This window comes from Notechis scutatus, chromosome 5 (genome assembly GCF_049901735.1).
Source record: "Notechis scutatus isolate UNSWTSFEM ecotype Mainland chromosome 5, rNotScu1.2, whole genome shotgun sequence".
Lineage (NCBI taxonomy): Eukaryota > Metazoa > Chordata > Lepidosauria > Squamata > Elapidae > Notechis > Notechis scutatus.
This window is the reverse complement of record NC_142013.1, coordinates 82,684,042-82,694,339: the sequence shown is the minus strand read 5'-3', so window position 1 is coordinate 82,694,339 and position 10,298 is coordinate 82,684,042. Positions and strand designations below refer to the sequence as shown.

The following is a 10,298-nucleotide window of genomic DNA, read 5'->3' as shown; positions in this document are numbered from 1 at the left end:
CCAGCATTTCAGAAAGATGCTGTTCTGAAAGGTTCTGCTTTACTTTATTTTTAGGTAATTGCCATTATTACTGAGATCTGATTCTATGATGACTTGCATGCTTTCCATTGTTATAGTGTTTTCTGTATCATACAGTATTAATTCCATAATCATCTAGATCAGATGTCAAACTCGCGTCATCATGGCGTCGTCACGTGATGTATCGGGATTTCTCCCCCTTCGCTAAACCAAGCAGGGGTGGGGCCGGCACGTGACACATCTGCCCTGTGGGCCATGAGTTTGACACCCCTAATCTAGATTGCAGAAAGGTCCAAATATAACATATAAATAAATCATCAACCAACAAGAGAAATGAGCCATTGCAAAGCAATGCCAGTAGCAGGTCTGAGAATTAATGCCTCTTAACAAATCTGAACACCAATTTCCCACAAATTAAAACAATGTACCATAAGTATAATAAGTCAAAACACATGTACATGTGCAAATAATGTTTTACAATACCTTTACGCATGATGCATCTAGTAGCCATTCAGTTTTGATGTATGCATCGTTGTTTTTCTAGTTCTTAGTGGATTTTCATGATCCACTGAGGGCATAATCTACTTCTGAGGTTCTCATCACTTCCTTTTAATAAGTTATCTTGGTGTTTCTGTTTCACTTCATAAAAGGGATGGTGTCCACAATTCAATCATAATAGGAATTAAAGGGATTTTATGTGAGATTATAATAATACTGAATAAGTGAATTATTCATCTAAATCCATTCCCATCAACAGAATAATGTAAACCAACCAGATTAGCTGAGGCAAATACTGTGACTTTTAAAAGCTATAATTCTGGAAATAAGAAAGTAAAAAAAAATGTGGATATATATCATTTATACAAAACCTTGTATTAGCAATAAAAGCTAATATATCTTAGATATTAAACTGTAGACATAATTATATGTATGTGTGCCTTCAAGTCATTGAAGGTAACTGTCTGGATGAGTTCCTGCAGTTTTCTTGGCAAAAATTCAGAAATGGATTGCCCTTGCTTGCTTCTTAGGGTTAAGAAAGAAGGACTGGAAATGGTCACTTTAAGCCTAAGGTAGGCTTAAACCCACAAGGTTTTGTGCAGAGGTAGGTGTGCACATGTGTTACCTCTCCTGTGGGACCTGCCAATTCGCTTTCAGGTGCAATTCAAAGTGCTGGTTGACATTTTTAAAACCCTGCTTGGTTTGGGACTGTGTTATCCGAGAGAGTCTTACTGGTCACATCCACCTAACCACCTAGAGTGGGGAGGCAAGGAATGTTGCGAGTCTTGTCCACGAAGGAGGTCCATCTGGCAGGATCCAGAAGAAGGACCTTCTCCATGGTGGTTCTCTTCCTTTGGAACATCATCCCCACAGACATTAAACTGTCCCCCACTTTGACACTCTTTCGTAAAGCCCTGAAGACTTGGTTTTGCCAGCGGGATCATTTCACTGTATGTTGTCATGGGGCTAGGTACTGGAGTTTTTAAATTATTATTTCCTAAATAGTTTTTATTGCCTGGAAGCTGCCTAGAGTCGCTGGCAGAAATATACCATGGATTAGCAATTGATATAATAAGTAATAACAGTGAAAAGATATTTATAGGGCAGGATCTGTCTATACCTACAAAGGTCAGAATCATGCAGGAAATTATGTTTTCCCATTACACTTTCGGAAGGGAAGAGTTGGCCTTAAAGAAGAATCAGAATAGAAAGAGTATTGATGCTTTTGAATTTTGATGCTGAAGAAACTCTGAAGCATATGATAGCCAAGAAAAGATACAAATGAACAATAAAACAAATGGGAGTACCTAGGAATAGCTGCGGCGACAGGAAAAGCCCCCGGGATCAAGGAATAGCTTCTCTCTCTCCTCCCCCGGTCCTTGCAAAAATTTTCTGCTTGAAACCGGTCCCTGGTACAAAAAGGTTGGGGACCACTGCCCTAGGTGATCTAGCTGGTGAATTTACTTTTAGTTCCTCATGTGGGAGTAGTGTTATTGATTTTGTGCTGGTATCCCAGCTTCTTAGAAAGGCAGTCTGTGCTTTTTATGTGGACTGCCTTACAGAGAGCGACCACTACCCCCTGGTTACAATCATTGGGCTTTCCTCAAATATACATCTCCCTAGGGGTCCCCAGATATTAGATCCCTATGTGGCCTCGTATACAAGGAGGATCAAATGGTCTTCTAATACTGAAAGAAAGTTCCACTCCTTTTTATCATCTCCGGAGTGTCTCAGCCTATACAATCAGGCCCTAACAAGTAGTGGCCCAGGGACAATCTTGGCCTTTGAATCACTAATTAATAGTGTTCAAAGGGAGCTAGGAGCCGTCTGTAGGCAGAGTGGTCCATATCATTCAAGAAGTAATTCTTGGTTTGACAAAGAGTGTCTGATGCTCAGGAACCAGATTAATCAGGTTTACCTGCTCTATTGTAATCGAGGGGATAAATGCCCACCAGAGGACTACTATCGCTTAAAGTGGGAGTATAAAGGACTAATTGCTAAGAAAAAGAGAGCTAAAGAGAGAGAGAAGTGGGATCTACTTCTCCTCTCCATCCAGCAGAAGAACACTCGATTATTTTGGCAAATTGTTGCCAGCTCCTTGCCAAGTCATCAAGAACTCCCTCTCTGCTGTATTTCCAACAGAAATTGGGAAAACCATTTCTTGGCAATTTTCCAGGCGTCAACAAGTTCGACCGTGCTTGGGCCACAGATGCCTCCTGCAGTTCCTGACTGGCAACCCATGACTCACGCTGAGATTACCGAGCTTATCTCCGAACTCAAGTCAGGCAAAGCCCCTGGCCCTGATGCTATACCCCCCGATCTGCTAGAATCCAATCCCAAGTGGTGGATTCCTCTCTTAGCAAGACTCTTCATGCATATCAATACCTCTGGCAGAATCCCTACCTCCTGGAGCTTAGCAATTATTGTTCCAGTTTTTAAATGAGGAAATAGGAACAATCCAGCTGACTATCGCCCCATAAGCCTGCTCTCCATCATTGGAAAATTGTATGCTAAATATCTCCAACGTAGACTCCTCACTTGGGTTGAGGAGTCCAATATTATTGGTGCTGAACAGATTGGGTTTAAAGTGGGCTGTGCCACACTGGACCACTGCTTTGTCTTAGAGCACCTGGTTGATAAATATACTACCATACCAGGTGGCAAACTTTTTACTGCTTTATCGACCTAAAGTCAGCGTTTGACTCAGTCCCTAGGAGACTGTTGTGGTCAAAACTGCTCAACAGTTCTATCGATAGACATCTTCTGTTCCTAATTAGATCCTTGTACAACCAGACCTCTAGTCAGGTCAGGTGTGGTTTGCAGGGAGAACTTTCAAATCCTATCCCGATTAAGAACAGAGTAAGGCAGGGTTGTGTTCTGGCTCCTCTTTTGTTTAATTTATTCTTATCTGACTTGGCCTTTCACATTGGACGTATTGAATCCCATGCCCCAAAGCTGTCAACTACAAAGAGCCCGCTTCTCCTTTATGCTGACGATGCAGCCCTCCTTTAATTGTCAAGGCCAGGTCTGAAAAGATTACTTTCTGCATTTGGGTCTTACTGTGCTGAGAACCACTTGTCCATTAATTATGACAAATCCAAAGTATTGGATTTCTCTAGAGCTTGGAAATTGTATAACTGGGCTATCAATGGTAATGCTGTTAAGCAGATTTTCCATTTTAAGTATTTAGGTATTCAATTTCAGGACACCGGTGCTTGGACTAGACATTGAACCCAGGTGCTGAATTCGGCCTCCTGTAGTCACCAGCAGATTTTAAGATTTTTTTAATACCCAAGGAGGCAAATTTATTCCTTCTGCTCTGCATATTTACAAAGGCAAAACTTTGGCTCAAACTCTTTATGGAATTCCCATATGGATACGGGGCTTCAAGGATTATATTGAAAGAACCCAGGCTGTCTTTCTTAGAAAACTTCTGGGTCTTCCTCCTTGTGTTGGTTTTGCTCCGATGTACCTGGAACTGGGCACTCGATCAGTCGAATGTATGACGTGGATTAACACCTTTAAAGTTTTGGTTTTGGGTACTCTTTCTGGCAGTTCCTGGTAGCTACCTCTCCCTGGTGTTTGCTGACTCTCATATTTCTCGTTGGGAGAGGGAGCTGATGAAGAAATTATACCTGCTAGGTTTTACAGGGGATGCCCTGGGAGATTATGGCCTTAAGGACACCCAATTTAGGGTAGTCCAACCGCTTGTGGACATTGACTTGCAATATCTATGAGCCAGAGCTAACAAAACTTCTTCCCCTCTGATCTTCAGCCAATTTAATAATTACGGACTGAGGATGGCTTCCTATTTTTACACTCTAACCATTCCCAAGTATAGAAGAGCTTTCTCCCTAGCTCGCTTGAATGTCTTGCCCTCAGCACTACTGGATAGGCAATTTAAGAGGCTCCTGATTAATGAGCGGCTATGCCCCTGTGACAGAGCTGAGGTTGAAACTGTGGAGCATGACCTTTTATATTGCCCTATGTATAACGCAGGCAGATCTAAGTTACTGTCTCTCCTTGAAACAGACCCTTCTAGACCCAATGTTAGTAATTTGTTCTTATATTGTCTAGGGGATGGCTCCTCATACATCACTTCTCAGATTTCCAAAAAATTTTTAAGAGCTGTAACCATCAGAGGAGAACGCTGTAATTCCCCTTAGTCAAGTTTTTGATGACCAACTGTTCATGATTAATTTTCCCACGTTCTTCTTTTGTTGTACTTGTGTATTGGTCTGTGACCGCAAATAAAGTATTATTATTATTAATACCCTGTTTCTCCAACAATATGGCCTCCCCCAATAGGAAGTCCCAGCATGTTTTATAGGCATGAAATGAAATTAAGCCCCTCCCCCAAATTAAGGCCTATATTAAAACATGCAAAATGGGGGAATGGTGGGGGGCTTGCCGTTAGGAAATACTTTTGTTGCACACCGGATATGGTGCTGCCTGCGTTGACCCGATACGAAGTGCCCACCAACGCCAAGGTCAACATCCAAGCTGTCGCCGCCCGCCTGCCCAAAGATGCAAGGGGGAATTAAGTCACCCGAAAAAGGCGACCTAGCCATTTTTTCGGGGTTCAAAAAAAAATAAGACCCGGCCTTATTATATGAGAAACACGGTAAAACAAATCAATTTTTACCAATAAATTACAAGACTCATCATATTTTGGACACATTATACTAGCAAGATGATTGATAGCAGCAGTGGTTAAGTACTACATTGGAAAATTGGAAAAATCAGGCTGGCATAAATCATCCTGAAGGTAGTCTATCTATATGAACTCCAAGAGTCAAGAGTTATTTATTTATTTAGCATATAGCATACAATGTGAGGGAAATCGACACATGCTAGTCACAATGCAGTCCTGACTGCCTACATTGCTAGTTCATTCTGTTTTGTGCTTGAGTACCTATCCTTAGTACCCCACAGGGGATGAACTAACCTTCAACAGCTGACTAGCTGGTTCTTCAGGGTTTCTCCACCGTTCTTGCCTTTCCTTGCCTGCCTTGTGTTGCGTTGTCTCACATCTGGCCAGGTCCAGTGCTGGCTTTTACTTCAGTACACATGAACACAGCTAGATTTTTCTCACCAAAGTGGTACCTATTTATCTACTTGCAATATTGCATGCTTTCAAACTGCCGGTGGCCAGGAGTCAGAGGGCAGGCAGCTCAAACCATTGGAGTGCAGATCATTTCTGGCCAGCTGTTACAGCCTCATTAAGTCATTGCACCATTGCACTCCCAAGTCAACAGTGACTTAATGTTACATAATCAATTGGTCACCAGATATACAGGAAATACATATTTTTGCTGTTCCTCATATTTTTTATTTTTTTTGAAACAAATTTTATTAGTTTTAAAGACAAACCATCATTAGCCATTGAGTACATAAAACCTCTTTCCATTATAAGTTTTTACAAGTCGGATAAAAAATTATTTTATAAAACATAATTCTATTTTACCCCATTTCCATATGGACATATAAATATCTTTTAGCAAATTTCTCATTATTTCTCTTTACTCTTATTCAATTTCATTATTATTATTATTTTTTCCTATATTTATCCATTTTATAGTCATCATCTTCATTTCTCTCTGACTTGTTTACCGTTATTCCCATCCAACATTCCTCCAAGGTTTTATCAATTCTCAAACAAACATAAACACACAAAACACAAAAACATAAAACTTCTTTTTAGAAAGTAGCTTGGCCCCAGATTACCTCTCTTTATATGGGTTTCAATTGAATTCATGTTCATCTTATATGCCATTACCTATCTTATTTACCATTCTATATCTTCTATATAGCTTCTCCCCGCTTTTCACTCTTCTTAATTCTATTTTATTTATTTCATTTTAATTTAAATCATTATACTTGTATCTTTTGCCCATTCTTCCCAAATTATCCATTTATCTCATTCCCTATAGTAAAAAAAAAAAGATTTCTCCTGGAATCACTAATCAAAGTATGATGCCTTTCTATCATCCCCCTAAATTGACATTTAAAATAACACCTAGTTCCCAATCTGATTCTGCTTAGTACATTCTACCTACTAACTTTTAAAAAAAAGAAGAAATAGTAAATCCAAAATGATTAAATACATAATTAAATAATAAATCTAAATATTAAATCTTGTAACATTCCAATTATCTATTTCAAAAACAAATGCTACAGTAATAAATTTATAATAACATCAACACAATAGTCAATTAAACTCTGTAATTAAACTCAATGTTTTAAACATTCCCTTTAATATTTTGTTAAATTTTGAAGTCTATCATTACTAAACATTTCAATATTTTAATATTTTATTAATTCTTATAACATTCTAATTTTCTATTTCTAATACAAATACTACAATACCATCTTATGTACCTTGCAGAATCTTCTTTTTAAAAAGATTATACATTACCCTTTATCCCTAAAAAATTTCCCTTTTTCCCATCTTGTTTCATACCTTTGTGGCTTCCCCCCCCCTTTCCCTTCCTTTCTTTTCCCACCTGGCCTTTTTACCACCACCCCCCCTTCTAACCTCCGCCTTTTTAGCTTCCCCTCTCTGTTGTATTCCTTTTTTCTTTTGTTTTCTAACATTGTGTTGATTTTGCATCTTATTTTTCTCTTTCTTGGGTGTTTTTTTAAGTCTTAAATCCTTCATTTTCCTTCCTCTCTTTCTCCTTTCTTTCTTAATTAAACTTTTGGATTCATTAAAGATGTCTTCTTCTTCTTCTTCTTCTTCTTCTTCTTCTTCTTCTTCTTCTTCTTCTTCTTCTTCTTCTTCTTCTTCTTCTTCTTCTTCTTCTTCTTCTTCTTCCTCCTCCTCCTCCTCCTCCTCCTCCTCCTCCTCCTCCTCCTCCTCCTCCTCCATCTGTTGTTGTGTTTGCTGACAAATAGCAAGCGCCATTTCTAAAAAATGAAAGGCTTCTTCCACAGCGTCCTTGCCTTCTTTCTTTATTTTTCCATATTCCTTTCTAAGTTCATCAACAGGTAAAGCCATTATAAACCTTTTCTTTCTTCTCTCTCCCCCCCCCCTTCTTCTTCTTCTTAAAACAACCAAGATGTTTCAAAAGTTGAAACAATTCCCCAAAGTCCCAGAGTCATCAATCAGTCCAAACAAAGCACAAAGTTCTCACTTTCTCTTCCTGGGGTAATATCAGTAAAAAAAAAAAAAAAAGCCCAGTCTGTATTTTAGAGCCTTGTTGCAATTAATTTAGTCTCAAAATCTTCAAGGCATCTCCTCCAACAAGATCTTAATATATATATATATATATTTGTCCTCTCCCTTCCCACTTATAACAAAGAGCCAAGTTTTTACCTTCTATAAAAAGACAGGTTTCTCAATGTCCATTTGTTAATTCCGTAGGGAAGGAGAGTAAACTTTCCCTTTCAGCACCTCAAATTCGCCGTTTGAAAATCTCCTCTGGGAACAAAGTATCGTTCAAAAAGTCATGGTTTTCAGGATGTTAGGTATATCTTAAAGTCCTGGTTCAGCCAAAAAAACCTTTCTCTTCAAAACTTTCTCCCTCTTCCTCCTGCAGAGTCTTACCCAGCTGCCGGCTTCTTCGTGGCAGCCATTACAGACCGCCGCTCCACCGCCTTGAGAGAAGGGGGTTTTGCCGGCTGGGGAGGGGGTCTGCAATGCCCCCAAACCCCTCTCCAGATCCCCCTATCTTCGGCTGCCTCTATGGGGCAGCCTTAGCCTCCAGACCCGTCGGGATCGGAGGCACCAAGACGGCTAGCGCTACAGGGATCGCACAGGATCGTGAATCCCTGCCGCTGCCGAAGCCTGGCAAACCGGAAGTTCTCCCTGCTGTTCCTCATATTGATTGACTATTTCAGTCCTCAGGCTAGCAGCCCTTTCACTTGCCTATAGCAGGGGTTCCCAGCCCTGGCCATTTCGAAATATATGGACCAACTACCAGGATTCCACAGCTATCATTGCCTTTGTTAAGAATTCTGGGAACTGAAGTCCACTCATTTTCAACTTACCACAGTTGGAAAGCACTGACCTATAGGATGAAAATGTATTATACACCTAGTCATGTATTCTGATTACTCAAATATAAGTTCTCATATAATATGTCTATAGCATATTGTACCTAATTTTAATTATTTTGTTTAAAATGGGATTTTTGTCATTAATCTTTTTCTTAATGTCTGCATGGCTACTCTTTTGAATCCTTTGGAAGGCTAAATTTATATTATAAACATGACTTTTGAGTAAGAGATGGAGATTTGCAATGGCTAATGAACTTCTGGGAAGCACTTGATATCTTCTTACATGATATTTGAGGCTTTTTTATTTAAAGTATGTTGTGTTCAGCTACATTTACTAGAAAACATTCTCTCTGGATTTCAGAGACATGCTCTTTGACCTTTCTTTTTGCCTGGGAGGATTGTTTTGGCAAATCACAGAAGCACTTTATTACCAGATGGAATTGCTTAGATCTTTAAATTCTAAACCCAAATGAGCAAGAAGCTATGTGAACAAGTTTTCAATAGGCAGTTCCTTCTTAGAGCCTTTCCAAAATAACAGAGTTTATGTGAAAATGTACAGGTTCCACTGATAAGATTTTATGGATTCAGAAACTATATTTTTGTCCTGAATTGATTCACTCTTCTATTCATCCTAAGGAAACATTTACTTCTGAACAAATTGTCATCGTCCTCAGGACAATCGGTGTACCCCAGCTCTATATAATTCTCTTCACAGGAGAAAAGTAATTGTGAATTGACATTCAAGTGTATTGCTTTAATCACAGCAAATTGATTTATCATTGCCTGGAAAAATACAAAAAAAAGAAGAACTTTTCAGTTCCCAATAATTTAAGGATTAAAGTCCACAAGACCCCAAATTGTACCATGAAATTCATTGTTCAATATTTTAAAAGAAAATGAATTGTAGCCCTGAAAGCCACAAGTAAGCCTCTTAATTCACATCTCTCTCTTTTAAAATAACTGAAACTGGAAGGAACTTTGGTCTAGACTTTCAAAGCCCCCTCCTCTAATTAGATCGCTGCATTGGCTGCTATGGCCCTGCTGTTCTGAGGCAAAATTAAGTCATACATTAAGAGAAAGACTCCATCCTAAAGAAAATAGATGTTTGCCCCCAATTTGTAATCCTTCTCTGTTCAGGTGAATACTACTAAATCATCCTGCTATTAATGTGTAGTTCAATATTGACGTTTTATGGATGTTTTTACCTTATGAGTTTTCATTTCTGCTTTGGGAAGTTCCTGGATGCTAAGAAAGTAAAGAATTGTTCCTTTCTAATCAGTCCTATGCTACTGTACTTCTTTTAGAAAGGGCATTATTTTAAACATCTAAAGATGTTTCAGTTAAGTAGGACTTGCCCCTATCAGACTCAGGTGATCAGGAAAATGATTAGGCGGATCTATTTCCCTTTAATATGTTCTTGAATCTATTTAATATCCCAGACTTCTATGACATTTTAGATGACATTAACGAAGATATCTATAAAACAAACTTGGATAACAGGCAAACCTCCCAATATTATTCAACTACAACACAATTGTCCATCATTAGTGGCCAAACTGGCTAGGACTCTTGAGATTCAGAATTCAGTGATATTTAGGTGATGTTGTTCATCCCTACTTCCAAGCTCCTCTGAATCTCATAGATTCTACTTGTCAGGCATATTCCAGAAAACAACCAAAGTGTGATTTCTCCACCTACCAGATTCTACAAGGTATTATGCTGTTATGGATTATATATGGGTTTTGCTCATCTAGTATCCTGAAAATGGAATGGATAGAATA

The 10,298-nt window shown here is 39.0% G+C and overlaps 1 long non-coding RNA gene across 1 annotated transcript in view; it reads left to right on the top strand.

Moving 5' to 3' along the window:
* LOC148130553 (uncharacterized) overlaps nt 1-10,298 on the top strand; it is a 95,539-nt gene that overhangs the window by 69,935 nt on the left and 15,306 nt on the right. The window lies entirely within an intron of this gene.